Source organism: Crassostrea angulata, chromosome 1, assembly GCF_025612915.1.
Source record: "Crassostrea angulata isolate pt1a10 chromosome 1, ASM2561291v2, whole genome shotgun sequence".
NCBI lineage: Eukaryota > Metazoa > Mollusca > Bivalvia > Ostreida > Ostreidae > Magallana > Magallana angulata.
The window spans coordinates 43,092,164-43,108,284 of NC_069111.1; the positions used below are offsets into that span (position 1 = coordinate 43,092,164).

At 33.1% G+C, this 16,121-nt stretch overlaps 1 pseudogene; it reads left to right on the top strand.

The window, feature by feature from the left end:
* Window positions 1–294: 294 nt before the first annotated feature.
* Window positions 295–10,870, top strand: LOC128192193 (uncharacterized; annotated as a pseudogene).
* Window positions 10,871–16,121: the final 5,251 nt, after the last annotated feature.

Consider the following 16,121-nt stretch of genomic DNA (forward strand, 5'->3'; position numbering starts at 1 on the left):
TTTGGTATTGAAGCGTCTACCTTGTCCAATCAAAATGACATGAAGGTCAAAGGACAAGGTCAAGCAATAAAAAATTGCACACTTAATCTTTTGACGTTTTTTTATAAAGTAAGGCAGAAAAAATACTTTATTCTATTGAAACAATCCTGTTTAAAACATAAAGCACAATGAGGTGGAAAGACATTATTAAGATGTATTGGGTTTTAGGCCCTTGCATTGATCGAAGAAGTTGTATTTAAAACACAACAGTCTTGCTTAGGAATCAGTTCATAGCGCACTGTCAAGTTGGTAAAAATGTTTTTAACATTAAAACCAAGAACATTTATCTGTTTTATATGTTTGACAGGTACAATCTATTCTATGGTGATTCATGATTATAAATAATTTCATTGGATCGAGAACAATTTCTGTACAGAACACTGTCTACCATCCAGTGTGATTCACGGTGTGCTTTAATTCCAAACTGTGAGTCGGTATTTCACTTTAAATAATCATGCAAAGGTTATTCTGTTGTTTATTCGCCTAGTTTTTCAAATTTGATTTTACTGTCAGGAGCCCGCTATTTTGTAAACATAGAAAAACAAACTAAAACAAGATATCTGTGAGCCAATGCTCACTAGTGATACCCCCGCACTGATGTGAATATGCAAAATAAGCAAAGTCGACATTTAACAGAAAGCTGGCATCCGATTGGTACAGAAATATATCCCACTATATGGCATGCCTAAACAACTAATGTGTTAAAATTTCAAGCATCTGCAATAACTGCTGAGAAATCTTTGACGAAAATTTGTTTGAAAATTTTGGCTAAAAATAAACAAAGTCATTATTTAACAGGAAGTTGACGTCCGATTGATACAAAAATATACCTAACAATATGGCATGCCTAAACAAATAGTGTATTAAAATTTCAAAGTCGTCATTTAACAGGAAGTTGACGCCCGATTGGTTCAAAAATGTATCCCACGATATGGCATGCTTATACAAATTTTGTGTAAAAATTTCAAGCATCTGTGATAAATAATTGCTGAGAAATCTTTAACGAAAATTTGTTTGAAAATTTTGGTTAAAAAATAAGCAAAGTCGTCATTTAACATGAAGTTGACGTCCGATAAGTACAAAAATATATCCCACGATATGGCATGCCTTAACAAACACTGTGTAAAAATTTCAAGCATCTGCGATAAATAGTTGCTGAGATAAATGCGACAGAAATTTTTGTTACGGACGGACGGACTTTGACCCGTGCGTGCACGGGTTGACATTGCATATTGGACATTTACGAAATAGATACATGGACACACCGTATTGTTGACATCTAAATAACAAAGATATAAACGTACAATAATGCTAATAAATTCACTTCACTTTCCTTAGTTAGAATAATCTGTCTCGGAAAAGGCCCTCATCACAGTTAGAATGCCTCCCATATACCCGTAATGTAACAGAAAATTGAAGTTGCATTGAAAATAACAGTCAAATTTATCATAATAAACCTGTTTTAGACTGTAAATACCTTTCATCTAAAATTTGTATCCATATAATCGAAGAATTCACCACCTTTTCACCAACGTACTTATTTTCTTTGCAACAGACACAATACACGGATAGCATTCTATCGTAAAACCAGGTCCGTTGGACATTTATCATTTTAACGATAAAACACTCTATTTTCACTCTCCTAAGAAATACAATGTGAGTTTTTTTTGCATGGAATCAAATATTTTTTTGCCATCACGAAGACAAAAGTAAGTATTTAGTTGATATGTAGTATTGTTATTTTATAATTTCTCTCATAAGAAATCATAAAAAAAAATAATGAACAGAATATAAAGCAAATTTTACACACATGGAAATATGGTATTGTGGAAACATAAACTAAAGATCCCGTTAGCGTGAATGTATTGCGCACGTGCAAGATTTTAAAATACGAAAAATCCAGGAGAAAACCGGGATCTTTTGAGGAATTTTCGTTGATTATTAATTAGCGAAGCTTAATTGAGAAAAAAAAATAAAAACAAATTGGTAATCTTCAAGTACCGATGATGTTAAAGATATATAAAACAAAAGACAGTACTTTTCCGATTTATCGGTATTTAAGCCTAAAAATTCGAGTCTATAATTTTAATATAGTAGTATAGATATTGTTTTTTAATTATAAAACTAATGGATTATATGTTTTTGTTTTGTTTTGAGATCTACAACACATTTTACATTTAACAAGATATCTGTGAGCCAATGCTCACTAGTGATACCCCCGCTCGGATGTGAATATGCAAAATAAGCAAAGTCGACATTTAACAGAAAGCTGGCATCCGATTGGTACAGAAATATATCCCACAATATGGCATGCCTAAGCAAATAGTGTTTTAAAATTTCAAGCATCTGCGATAAATAGTTTGCTGAGAATTCTTTGACGGACATTTGTTTGAAAATTTTGTCAAAAAATAAACAAAGTCGTCATTTAACAGGAAGTTGACGTCTGATAAGTACAAAAATATATCCCACGATATGGCATGCCTTAACAAACACTGTGGAAAAATTTCAAGCATCTCCGATAAATAGCTGCGTAGAAATCTTTGACGAAAATTTGTTTGAAAATTTTGGCAAAAAATAAACAAAGTCATTATTTAACAGGAAGTTGACTTCCGATTGATACAAAAATATATCCCACAATATGGCATGCCAAAACAAATAGTGTGTTAAAATTTCAAGCATCTGCGATAAATAGCTGCTGAGAAATCTTTGACGAAAATTTGTTTGAAAATTTTGGCAAAAATAAACAAAGTCATTATTTAACAGGAAGTTGACTTTCGATTGATACAAAAATATATCCCACAATATGGCATGCCAAAACAAATAGTGTGTTAAAATTTCAAGCATCTGCGATAAATAGCTGCTGAGAAATCTTTGACGGAAAATTTGTTTGAAAATTTTGGCTAAAAATAAACAAAGTCGTCATTTAACAGGAAGTTGACGTCTGATTGGTACAGAAATATATCCCACAATATGGCATGTCTTTACAAATACTGTGTAAAAATTTCAAGCATCTGCGATTAACAGTTGCTGAGAAATCTTTGACGAAAATTTGTTTGAAAAATTTTGCTAAAAATAAACAAAGTCGTCATTTAACAGGAAGTTGACGTCTGATTGGTACAAAAATATATCCCACGATATGGCATGCCTATACAAATATTGTGTAAAAATTTCAAGCATCTGCGATAAATAGTTGCTGAGAAATCTTTGACGAAAATTTGTTTGGAAATTTTGGTTAAAAAATAAGCAAAGTCGTCATTTAACAGGAAGTTGATGTCCGATTGGTTCAAAAATATATTCCACGATATGGCATGCCTTAACAAACACTGTGTTAAAATTTCAAGCATCTGCGATAAATAGTTGCCGAGATAAATGCGACAGAAATTTTTGTTACGGACGGACAGACAGACAGACAGACAGACAAACGGACAGACAGACAGACAGACACACAAGGGTAAAACAGTATACCCCCTCTCCTTCGGAGCGGGGGTATAAATATCTTGTTTGCTATGAAAGACACAATAGTATTTAAAAAAGCGTATTTTTGCATTTCTTTGAAAATAAAAACCCAAAGTAACATGTTCCACTATATATTATCAAAACCGCTTTGGTTGGATTTTTCCTCTAGCGTCATGATCATTTCTGTCAGCTACGTCATGCATAAATTAAACACGCCGCCGTTGTGAAAACTTTATGATTGGTCAACTCCTTTTTCTTAGGCGGAGTTATCAGTACACGCTTATGCAATGCCAGAGCTGAAGTATTTTTCAGAACAGGGGCCAAGCCCGTTTTAACAGTAATTTCAATGTAACCATAAATAATTACATTGAAATTAATGTTAAAACGGGCTTGGCCCCTGTGCTCAGAACAGTTCTTTTTCCCCCATATGGAGTCATTATCGACTATCCCCTATGTTTAAATTCTGTGCAAAACTCTCTCTCTCTCTCTCTCTCTCTGTGTAAACGGGCGTTAAACCATAGCCTCAATTTCTAAGCTACGGTCCAGAGTACGGCGTTATAAAAAATATAATATTTAAAAATTGCATGTGCTAAGCGTTCATTTTTAGTAAATACCGTAAATGTATAATGCACATGTTTTACCTACTAACTTGCCAGTCGACGTGATTGATATGAATTCCTCGATTTCTACACCTTTCGATCGGCAATCGAATTGAACGATGGTGTGAAAGAACGAGACGGAAGTGGAGATTGCAAGGGGGTTTGTACATGTGCGTCTTCATTAGGCAAGTGTCCGATTCGTTTCTCTTCTGTTGCCCTATCACTTTCGGTGTAAATATATATGCTAAAATATCCCCAAAGCATTTACTGCAGATTTCTTCATTTTATCTGTCTCTGAACCACCAATCACCAGCTCCATACATGTACACTGGTTTGTTTACATACATAAAAAATACAGCTCTTGATCCGCTTTCCAAGTACGGTTAAAGGTTGTTTAATAGGAGAAAGTTTGGGGCAAGTAAAATACAATTATTAACAGTAGTAAACTAAATGAAGAATTATTTGAATGTATTATTTGCACAAAATGTGGTATGGAATGATGCAAATCTTCTTCCAAAAAAGCGTTATTCTTATGCGCGGTAAATTGCCGAAAAGTTTTTTTTGTACATGTAAGTATTGTATGCACTGTAGCTTTACATTTACTAACCCAAAATTTCTACAGCTATATATGTTATGTACCGTATGTATGTTTTATCACAAGTGTACACTTTCGAAAAATAGCCCAATTTCGACAGTCACGAGTACCCATGTGAATTTTTCATTCTCTGATATGTTGTTGTTCTGTCTGTGCATAATTTAGTCTTAGTTAACCAGCAGTCAATCAGCGGTAAGCTGAATCCACCAATAAAAAAATTGTGGTTAAGGTGCGGGTATTGTTTATGTATGACGTAGCTGATAGAGATGAACGCGACGCGATCGGAAAAGTCCAACCAAATCGGTTTTAGTAATACCAAATCCTATAACTAAGCTTAAAGTTGATCATATCATCTTAACAAGTTCACACTCAAAAATCAAATGTTTTACATCTTCAATTTCGCTACACGTATTACAAGAAGCAGAAGACCTATATTTGCATTTAAAAAGAAAGCTGTTACAACACACTGTATTGATCAGCAATTTGTAATTAAATTCACATATTCGTTTGTCACATATGTCTTTTACTTTGTTTTTGTATATGTCATTCCAATATTCTTTTCCCACTGAAAACAGTCTTTTAAATAATGCCTGGTAAAAGGGAGGCTTAAATTGTTTGAACAACAGATTTTAGTAGAAAAAATTACATATTTTGTCTTCAATACAATGTAAACCATTAACAAAAAGAAAATCACAATTGGATACTTTTTGTTATTATTGACAAAATTTAATATTAAATGTTAGTGATTTTTCATATATTGCATTTCTAACTATTCTCTATTCACACATCAAGTTAACTTTTTATTTTAGAGTAGATGACATCCAATTGTTGATTTTAAAACAATTTAGTCATGTTTGCCCATGATTGCCAACAATCGGGTAGTCTAATATAATATTGTGTCTTATCATGCAGAGAGAGAAAGGTTTCGGGTCACGTGATCAGGTAATATATATATATATATATATATATATATATATATATATATATATATATATATATATATATATATAAATATATATATATATATATATATATATATATATATATATATATATATATATATATATATATATAAAGTAGGACCATGCGGTGGCGTTGCACTCTTAGCTCGCTCGCTAGTTGGGATTTAAGTAAGGTTAAATGGCAGATGATATGGAATGCGCTGATTTTGGGCTGACAGATGGTTGTTGCTATGTGTTTTTGTGTAAACAAAATAACGCTAGCGAGCAGCGTACCAATGTAGTACTTGTTGGTTTCATTCATTTAGCACTTTATAGTTTTATATTCGAACAAAAGTAGTGAGGTAGAATATAATTATATTTTATATATAACAGGGAAAAAGTGATGTTACTTGTCACATATTACAATTTGAAAAAAAACTAATGTAGTATTTATTTTAATCTGCTTTGAATTACGGAGAATGATAATAACTAAAATGTTCCTGTTGTTAATCATGTACCTGTATATTGAGAACGCCCCTAAAACGAACCAGGTAGACGATTTTCTTTAAACTTTGCAAATAAACTAGGGTTAGTCTAAATTACATATAGTTAAAAAATTAAAGAGTCTTCTTACTGTAGTTTTTCCACAAAAACCCCAAATTGGCGTCCTTAATAAGGAAATCAATATAACGAGATCTTCTCCTTTGAAGGCGAGATATCAAACGTATTTGTAGGTGCTAGTTTTCTTTGCAAATCGCAAAATTGTTTTGATTCCACGAACTGTGTATTCGTTTAATGATTTCTTGTTGCTGTTGAACAATGTTTTAAAATCATTTAACTGTTATACTTCTATTGATGCAATTAAGTCTACGATAAGGAAAATATGTACCGTGTTTCCAGTCGATTTTGCAAACAGATGCTTAGTGATGGGGAACAATACATTCTCATTAAAACACGTTTCTTGCCATTATTGATGAGTTTTCCGAATATGATTTAATGTCTACAATCGTCACCTTTGATTTAAATGACCTTATCGGGGGTTGTACTTTATAATAGAAAGGCATTGCCAAATTGCCAATTACGAATTCCATGTTGAAAAAAATAATCCAGATGGTGGAGTAATTAGCGTATTGGCCGCTCAATGTTAGGAAAGTGAGTTCCAGAGGTCGTGAGTTTAAGCCCCGTCCGGGATGGAGGTGGAACTCCAATATAGTATATATCAGTGTGCATTATATTAGGGATGTCAACGAGGACTCAACTATCGCTCGGTCATACCGATCATCGACTAAAATTTTCTTATTAACGTGGCAGTTTTTGTGCTAAAAATCTAAAAGTTCTTTTCTCGATATGTTTGATCCGTAAGTTACACTCTTATACACAGTCCTAGATGAGACCAGGCTTACTTCCACCCGTGACAACTACGATACTGTATTTATTTTTAGTGATTTAAAGTTAAAAAAAAAAACATTAACACTCATGAAGTACTGGTATGTATTCATTGGACGTTTCCATCCGCCCCTCTCCTCTCGAATTAAGTAGTCAAAAAGTCAATCTCATTTCAATAATTCTCCATAGCGAAAAAGGACGGGGTGAGGGTGCAGGCTTAAACATATGTAAACAAATATTCTATGTGTTGCATATGTTACTAAAACTTGATATTTTGTAAGAGATCTAAGTCAAAAGAGTTAAAAATCACCTAAAAAAAAGGGGGAGGGGGCATTTTGTCTTTGTTCGTAAAATTAATAAATTTCAAATGGGAACTATTAATAAGAGGGACTTCGAATCCTTTTCAGTATAAATGGAGTTAAGGAGCCTCTATATTACCTAAAGACATTGTTTAAAGTTGTTCCCTTTCCCCAATAGCTTCAGAGAAGTAGCAATGACAAGCATTTTGTACAAAAGGGACAATTATTCTATAACTACTGGAACTTAAGGGCTGCATTTTGAAATGCCATAAGAAGTTCATTTTTCTTGACCACCTTTGAAAAGAAATTTTCAAAACTCATTGAAACACAGATTTTCGAATGAAATTTACCTTTTACGTTTTTGACCAAAGTAGATATTTTCATCTTAAAAGGTCTGATGTATGGTAAAGAGGTGGTTTTTAAAAAACCTAAGAAATTTTAACGAGCAATAACTACTACCAGGAGGCCTCGGATCTTTCAGCATGACAGATTGAAAAATGCTTTAAGTAAACCTTAATCATTAATAAAAGTTCCAAGTCTTTATCCCGTAAGGTTTTAGAGAAGTAGCGATATCAACATTTTTCATACACGAAGTTCAAGTTCACTTTGTAAATTCTTGGAGTTAACAAGCAAAGGGTTATTTGGTGCGAGCCAATTACGTAAATATTTTTAATATATCTAAAAACATAATAGCTGTTCAGAGATAAAAAGAGGGAAAATATAAGAACAAACAAGTAGACTAATTGTTCTTGGAACAAGTAGAAGGTCTTTCAACCACTAATTTGTGTTTTTGTTTTTTTTTCAAATCATTTGCAGGAAATCGGTAAATTTAACAACAAGAAAAAATTAGACATATCAAACAAACCACCTTCCCCCAAGTCATAAGAGACCCGGGAATCTTTAGATCCGAAGGCGAGAGCGTTACCCTTACGTTATGTCACTTCTTACTTAACAATAAGTAAAATTTTGTTTTGTAGCCAATTTGGATGATAGAAAGAGCACATGGCGGTCTCCCCATCTTCGAAACCCAATGTACCCAATGTAGGAAATAATTCTAAAAATCGTCGCTTGCATGCTGTGTAAGAGATCTATGTCAAAGAGGATGAAAGGAAGGACTGAAAAGAAATGCAAATTTAATTCGTATAAAATTGGGAAATGGCTATTTCTGGGTTTTAATGCTCGAAAATTTTTCAGCTGCTATGTCAGTTGACGAAAACAAGACACCAACACGCAACCCTTAATCAAATGAGGCTGTTTATGATCAAAGTGATAATATTGCGTTACTACAATCAATGTTAAGTGATAAAGGATGCCTTTACGGTAATTAGGAAAGTGTATTTCAAATCAACAATATGTTCAACCGGAATAAATAATTTTAATATAACGCACGACTGCTCCGCTAACAATGCATTAAAAATACTCTCCTTTACTACACTACCGAGCTATAGCTATTCAGAGGTGGATATGTTATTTGTTTACCTGTCAAGTCTAGTATATAGTATTAAAAAATTGCATTTCTATATTTGAGTTAGCTTCCTTCGTGTAATATTCAATATTTCAATATCTTTCAGATATGTGTACCACCCTTGGTCCTGATGGTTACATTTGGAATATATCACTTGAAATTTGCTATCATCTAAGTACCATAAAGCTGATTACTGTGGACGCCAAGGCAAAATGTCAGACAGAGCATCCAAACAGTCGTCTTTTGTTGATAGACTCGGATGAAATTTACAATTTTGCAGTTTCAATAATCGGTAAGAAATTGGTTGAAATGTGAAATTCAATGATACAATTATAATCGTGATTTTGAAAAAAAGTGTTATTTTCTTGTTTTTACATTGCCTGTTCTTTATATCTTGGATTTGCCTGGATATGCACTTGTTCACAGCGGTCTGAATAAAACACAACAAATCACAAAAATAGCAACCTATTGTGCGTTCGATATGACAGGAAGCAAACTGGGTTTTATTAATCTTGCTACCAATCATAACACACAATATAATTAAAGTCTATATTATTAATAAAAAATCAATTTTATAGAACATTTTCTCCAAGTCAACAAACCAACTTTTTAACCAACCTGAAGGTACCGATTCCGTCAGATAGACCTGATGAATATGTGTACTTGCAAATATTCAATGGGGTTGCCTTTCGCCACATGGTAAGGGTAGGAATCTAATAAAATGTGATCAATGTGCCAATGGCCAAAACAAACCTCTGTGTTGATATCTGAAAATATTTAAAGAACCTCTTATATTACCCTAATCAAATAACAATAAAACCTTCTAAGTATTGCCTAAAAACATAATATCCCAGGTCGGAAAGTATTTTTCGGGTTTACATAGAAATTTGGAATGGAAGGTAATTTTTCAATTTGACAAACACCCCCTCCCACTTATTAGTCCCCTACCGGTTTTCACCGGAGGCGACTATAGCTTTTCTATGCGTCCGTCAGTCCGTCCGTCCGTCTGTCTGTCCCACTTCAGTTTTCCACACTTTTTTTCTTTATGCGTTTGAGGAATAATGTGAAATTTTGCTGAACAGCTTCAAAATGTCAAACTACAGATCAAGTTTACACTTTTGTAGCGTCTGGGTGACGTATTTTCGAGAAAATTATTTTTTTTATATTCCTATTTTTTAATGTTCGGGTACGTTATCGGGTTCGGTGTGTATTGAATAAGAGGAAAGTATGTACATGTAGTCAGTAATAATATCGTGCATTACTTGGACCATTCCTTTTATTGTTTCTAACAAACAAATAAGTTCTGTAAAATAGTGTCAAGCATCGTGTTGTAAATTTAATTGACAGGTTTTGTTTGTATTATTACAATAAAAAAGAATGGTTTTTTCAATTAAAACAAAACCATTACAAATTTTGTAGTTATATGTCATTTCCCACTCAATAAGTTGTGATGGCTGTTATCATGGTAATGTTTTGACCCTTGTCTCGCATATTCCCACAAAAGAATGTAAATCTGGGACACACTCTTTTGTTCTGATGTAATGACAGCATTTAGCTTTGTAACGATAGTGTATCTTTTTTCTTTTTTATCTACAGCTTTGTCTGCTGCCTCCAGATGATCGGAAGATCAAGAATATAGAGAATATTGTCAATCTGATATTGCTAATGATCAGTCAAGTCGAAACACTTTCAAAACTTATCTCAATTTATCTTTTGTAATAAGATTAATAAACAGACAATAGTCAATGCATGAGCTGTCTCAATGAAAACAATGAATGCTCCCCAAGGTTCATGACCCAGAATATTGAGTAGGCTGTGAGGTGTGAACATGAATTCATCTAAATCATTAAAACTTACCACTTATAGAAATTTAATACTTTGTAGATACCTTCAGCACTGGATCGATATATCTACAAGGAACTAAGTCAGGCCCCAACTTTGTTGACGATGATGGACAGGTTATTACTTACTTCAACTGGGATTCAAGAGAACCAGGCAGAGGGAGCTACCTTCGCACCGATAGAAATACACGTTTACAAGAGACATCTTATGGAACAAACCCTTACAAATTTATATGTCGATTGTATTGATGTCGCCAAGGCACAGATGCTTGTAAATACAAACCCGTCCTAGCCCGTTTGTCTCGCGGTGAATCATCGGGAAGTTTATTTTTTTTAGGTAGAATTATGCTAGAGTCCATTAAACATAAGATGATAAAAAAATTTTGTTCGATAAACCAAATGTTTTCTTTGAGATGCATATTCTTGTCGGCAAGACACAGGTGCTTGTAAATAGAAACCCGACCCACCTCTGTCGTCTCGTGGCATACCTTCAGGAAATTTATTATTTATTTTAGTAAAACATTGTCAGCAGATCTTACATGTATATACATTCTAAAGACCCATTTCACATTTGGTAGATTCTTAAAATTGTTATAATACAATAAGTTCAACACATTTAAATGGCTGATTATGTTTAATTCCAATGTTATTTAAAGGATCTGTATTGCTTAAAATAAGGATTTGGTAGATATAAAAATATGAATTTCATTTTGCTATTTATAAGATAAGAATTAAAAAAAAAATAATCACATCTTTGCTTGGCAAAGTTTTTTGATCCGCACCGCTTCTCACAATCCCTTGGCATATCGTGCTATCGTGATTTTTCCCCCTTGATTTTGATTGGGGTTTACTGAAACCGTTCGACCAATCAAAAAATGCAAAGCATATCTGATCTAATCAGCAATGTATTTCTTACTGTTTATTCACGAGTGTCTTGAACACGAATAGCTCAAAACCCTTATTTTTCTAGTCTTTTTATTTGAGTCTTCATGAATGTATCATTCAATGGTGCAATAACAAGTACAATACACCAGACTGTTTATCAACAGAGGTATGCACTAGATTGAGAATTTACCAACTTTTTACCGTGCCAAGTCTCCCACTTTTAGAATGAATTCGATCTATATGTATATAACATTTCATATTATTTATTTATTATTCCTAATATTCCTAATATTGAATGCACTGGGCATTAAAACGTTCTTCAAACTTGTCAGTATCAATATTTATAGAGGCCGCAATTTCTGCACCAGGAACGTATTAAGTACTGTATCTTTCATTATTTGGCTGATTTAAAGATAGGATAGGAGATAACGTGACGAAAAAAAATCCTGACTTTTGATAGCACGAAATGCCAAGGGTTTGTGAGAAGCGGTGCGGATCAGAAAACCTTGGCTTGCGAAGATGAAATAATCATTACTATATAATGGTTATTGAAACTATTCTTAAATCCACAGAAAATGAATGACCACCACATTATTAATGTGAAAAGAGGAATTTCTTGCATCATTTACCGAAAGTATTATACTTGACTCCTAAATAAAACATTAAACGTTATAAAACTGCCTTAATAAGCTAAACTAAAAAGACCTGTAGAAATATGTTGATTAAGCCACAATTTTTAAGGTCTTCCGTTTCCAACGGAAGACCTTTCTATTATTGTGCTGGTTAAGATTATTAGGGTCTTCCGTTTTCAACGGAAGACCCTCTTGTTATTCTTCGGTTTCTTTCTATTATTATTAGGGTCTTCCGTTTTCAACGGAAGACCCTTTTGTTTTTCTACGGTTTCTTTTTTTTCTTATTAGGGTCTTCCGTTTCCAACGGAAGACCCTTTTGTTTTTCTACGGTTTCTTTTTTTTCTTATTCTTATTATTATTATTCTTTTTATTTTTTTTCCAACTCAAATATTTCAAAAACGCTTCCATCGATTGTTTTGAAATTTGCAGGTTTAATGTGTATCTGAAAGATCTCTATGATATGAAAAAATTGTTTGATGACGTCATCAATTTCGTCAGATATTGACGTTTTTCACGTTTTAAAAAGTGATTTTGTCCGGAGCTTTTCTCATTTTTGATTTAAGGTAAAGCTATGAGATTTACAGAAAAGGTAGAACTATCGTTTTACTTATGACATAAGGCTGGAAACTCAATTCGGACACTTCCGGTCGAAACCGGAAGCAAAACCATTTTTTTTTAATTTTCATGTTTTTCAATTTTAAAACTTTTACGTACGTATCTTACAGTATTTTTCATGCTCAGTTCAAAACTGAAATCCTTTTTTGAATCAGACGATGCATTACAGAGATATAGGTGTTTAAAAATTGATTTTTCCGGAAATTTTGATTCCACGTCCTTGGTTTAAAAAATAGCGTTGTATTCAAAGTAAAATTAACTCGTACCAAAAATAATTGTTAAGTCGTACTTGATCACATTCGGATTTTTTTTGGTAAAGTCGTTCTTGAAATCGGAAAGGTTTTTGTTAAGTCGTACCTAAATCATTCGGATTTTGTTAAGTCGTACCAGAAATAATTCGATTTTTTTCATCTTTTTATTTTAGTTACTTTTGTTATTGGTTTAGGAGCTCTGCTTCTTACAGGAACTTCTAGCTTTACTTCCGACATTAACGGAAGACCCATTCGTTGCTTTGCAACGAGCTTTGCTCTAGTTCTTATTATTATTATTCTTTTTATTTTTTTTCCAACTCAAATATTTCAAAAACGCTTGCATCGATTGTTTTGAAATTTACAGGTGTAATGTGTATCTAAAAGATCTCTATGATATGAAAAAATTATTTGATGACGTCATCAATTTCGTCAGATATTGACGTTTTTCACGTTTTAAAAAGTGATTTTGTCCGGAGCTTTTCTCATTTTTGATTTAAGATAAAGCTATGAGATTTACAGAGAAGGTAGAACTATCGTTTTACTTATGACATAAGGCTGGAGACTCAATTCTGACACTTCCGGTCGAAACCGGAAGCAAAACCAATTTTTTTGAATTTTCATGTTTTTCAATTTTAAAAATTTTACGTACGTATCTTACAGTAATTTTCATGCTGAGTTCAAAACTGAAATCCGTTTTTAAATCGGACGATGCATTACAGAGATATCGGGGTTTAAAAATTGATTTTTCCGGAAATTTTGATTCCGCGTCCTTGGTTTTAAAAAATAGCGTTTTGTTTAAAGTGAAATTAACTCGTACCAAAAATAATTGCTCAGTCGTACTTAAACACATTCGGATTTTTTTTGTTAAGTCGTTCTTGAAATCAGAAAGGTTTTTGTTAAGTCGTACTTAAAATGATTCGGATATCGTTAAGTCGTACCAGGAATAATTCGATTGTTTTCATCTTTTTATTTTAGTTACTCTTGTTATTGGTTTAGAAGCTCTGCTTCTTACAGGAACTTCCAGCTTTACATCCGACATTAACGGAAGACCCACTCGTTATTATTCTTTTTATTTTTTTTTCTGACTCCTTTTCGGCTTTATAACTCAAAAAGTTCACAACCGATTTTAATGAAACTTTCAGAGATTATGTGCAATTATAATACCTCGAAGTTTATGAAGTTTCTTTGAAAATGTCACTTCCGTTTTAACGTTACGTCATTTTTAAAATTTTCAAAAAGTCATTTTGTCCGCGGCGTTTCTCAAAAACGCTTTAAGATAGAGGCTTGAAATTTTCAATGCTTATGATTTGGTCGATTTACCTCTGTAATAAGGCTCGAAATGAAAATCTGTTACTTCCGGTCGAAACCGGAAGTGAAACAAATTTTTCGAAAAAATGAATTTTCTGATCAAATCAAAAATGAATATGTGTTTTGTAGACCTTATCAAGCCGAATCTAACACTGAAAGCCGTTTTAAACTCGGGCGATGCATTACAGAGATATCGGGGTTTAAAAATTGATTTTTCCGGAAATTTTGATTCCGCTTCCTTGGTTTAAAAAATAGCGTAATGTTCAAAGTAAAATTAACTCGAACCAAAAATAATTGTTAAGTCGTACTTGAACACATTCGGATTTTTTTTGTTAAGTCGTTCTTGAAATCGGAAAGGTTTTTGTTAAGTCGTACTTAAAATTATTCGTTTTTTGTTAAGTCGTACCAGGAATAATTCGATTTTTTCATCTTTTTATTTTAGTTACTATTGTTATTGGTTCAAGAGCTCTGCTTCTTACAGGAACTTCCAGCTTTACCTCCGACATTAACGGAAGACCCACTCGTTGCTTTGCAACGAGCTTTGCTCTAGTTCTTATTTTTTTTTTTTTTTTTTCCTTCCTAGACGCGAACTTTGAGGCTTCATATCGTGCTCATTTCTGAACGGTTTTTGCTCAAATTTTCAGGGCTAATGGACTTTACAAAACACTATCTTCATCAATTCATAAAAGTTAGAATTCCCTTTCCGGTAACGAGTTATTCCCCTTTTAAATTTTTTTAGGGCCTTTGGTTTCCAGACAAAGGCTCCGAGACTATGATAGCAGGGAATGGGAATCCAACGAATTTGAATAGCAGAGACATTGTAGTAGTGCACATTAGTTTTTGTTTTTAGATTACGTTTTTTATTTAGGAAAAGGTAGGGGGTCAAAAAACAGGATTCCAAAAAGTGCAAAAATTTAGACATATTTTCCTTTATATCTTTTTAACAAAAAATATTTTGTAAAGACATGTAGAATAAAAGTTGTGCAGAATATCAAGGGCTTTCATTTAACACCAATAAAAAAGGGCTGGTCCCTTAAATTAAGGGCCAATAGCCTCTAAAAGTTTTTGCTTAATAACTCAAAAACGGTTAAGATTTTGATATGGCTGTCGCTGGAAAAGTTGCTTGTTGGGATCTCATAAAGGTCGTAACAATGTTATTTTGTAAGTGATTTGCGTAGTATGAGTGTAAAAAGCTTTACATGTTGACATGTACCTGTTTTCATTTGACAAGTTAACGAAAGTCTTTGTGCGTACAACTGGCATAAAGTTGCCGCAGAAAGTATGCTGGTTTATACAGGAGGCATTAATTCATAAGAATTTTTGTTGTTGTTGGAGTATAAGCTTTTCCTTTATGAGTTAAAGTCATTGTTGTTAAGTTCTTATAGTGCACAATCATTAAAAACGGCAATTGGAAAACAAAACATTCTTTTTCTTTTCTAGTAAACCACAAAATTTGGAATTAAAAAAACTCTGTGCATTACATTTTAGTTATTAACTCCATGCATTTAAAATCTACCTTGAATCAGAGCTGCATGTGTGTGTGTACCATTACGTAAGCTCTCCCTTGCCCGCGGCCGAGAAAATCAGTTACCATGCTCGCGGCTGGACTACCTAGCGGTCAGCGGTTATCTAATACACGAGAGTTGCGCCTCTCATATATGAGTTTATTTAGCCGCGAACTCAAGAATTGTTTTAGTTTTGATTACACAAAATCTTTTGTGGATTAAACGAGTGGATATCAAGTAAGAAATAGTTCATTTAATTAATAAAAGCAATGTCATTCTCTAAAGCAATAAAAGACATAGATCA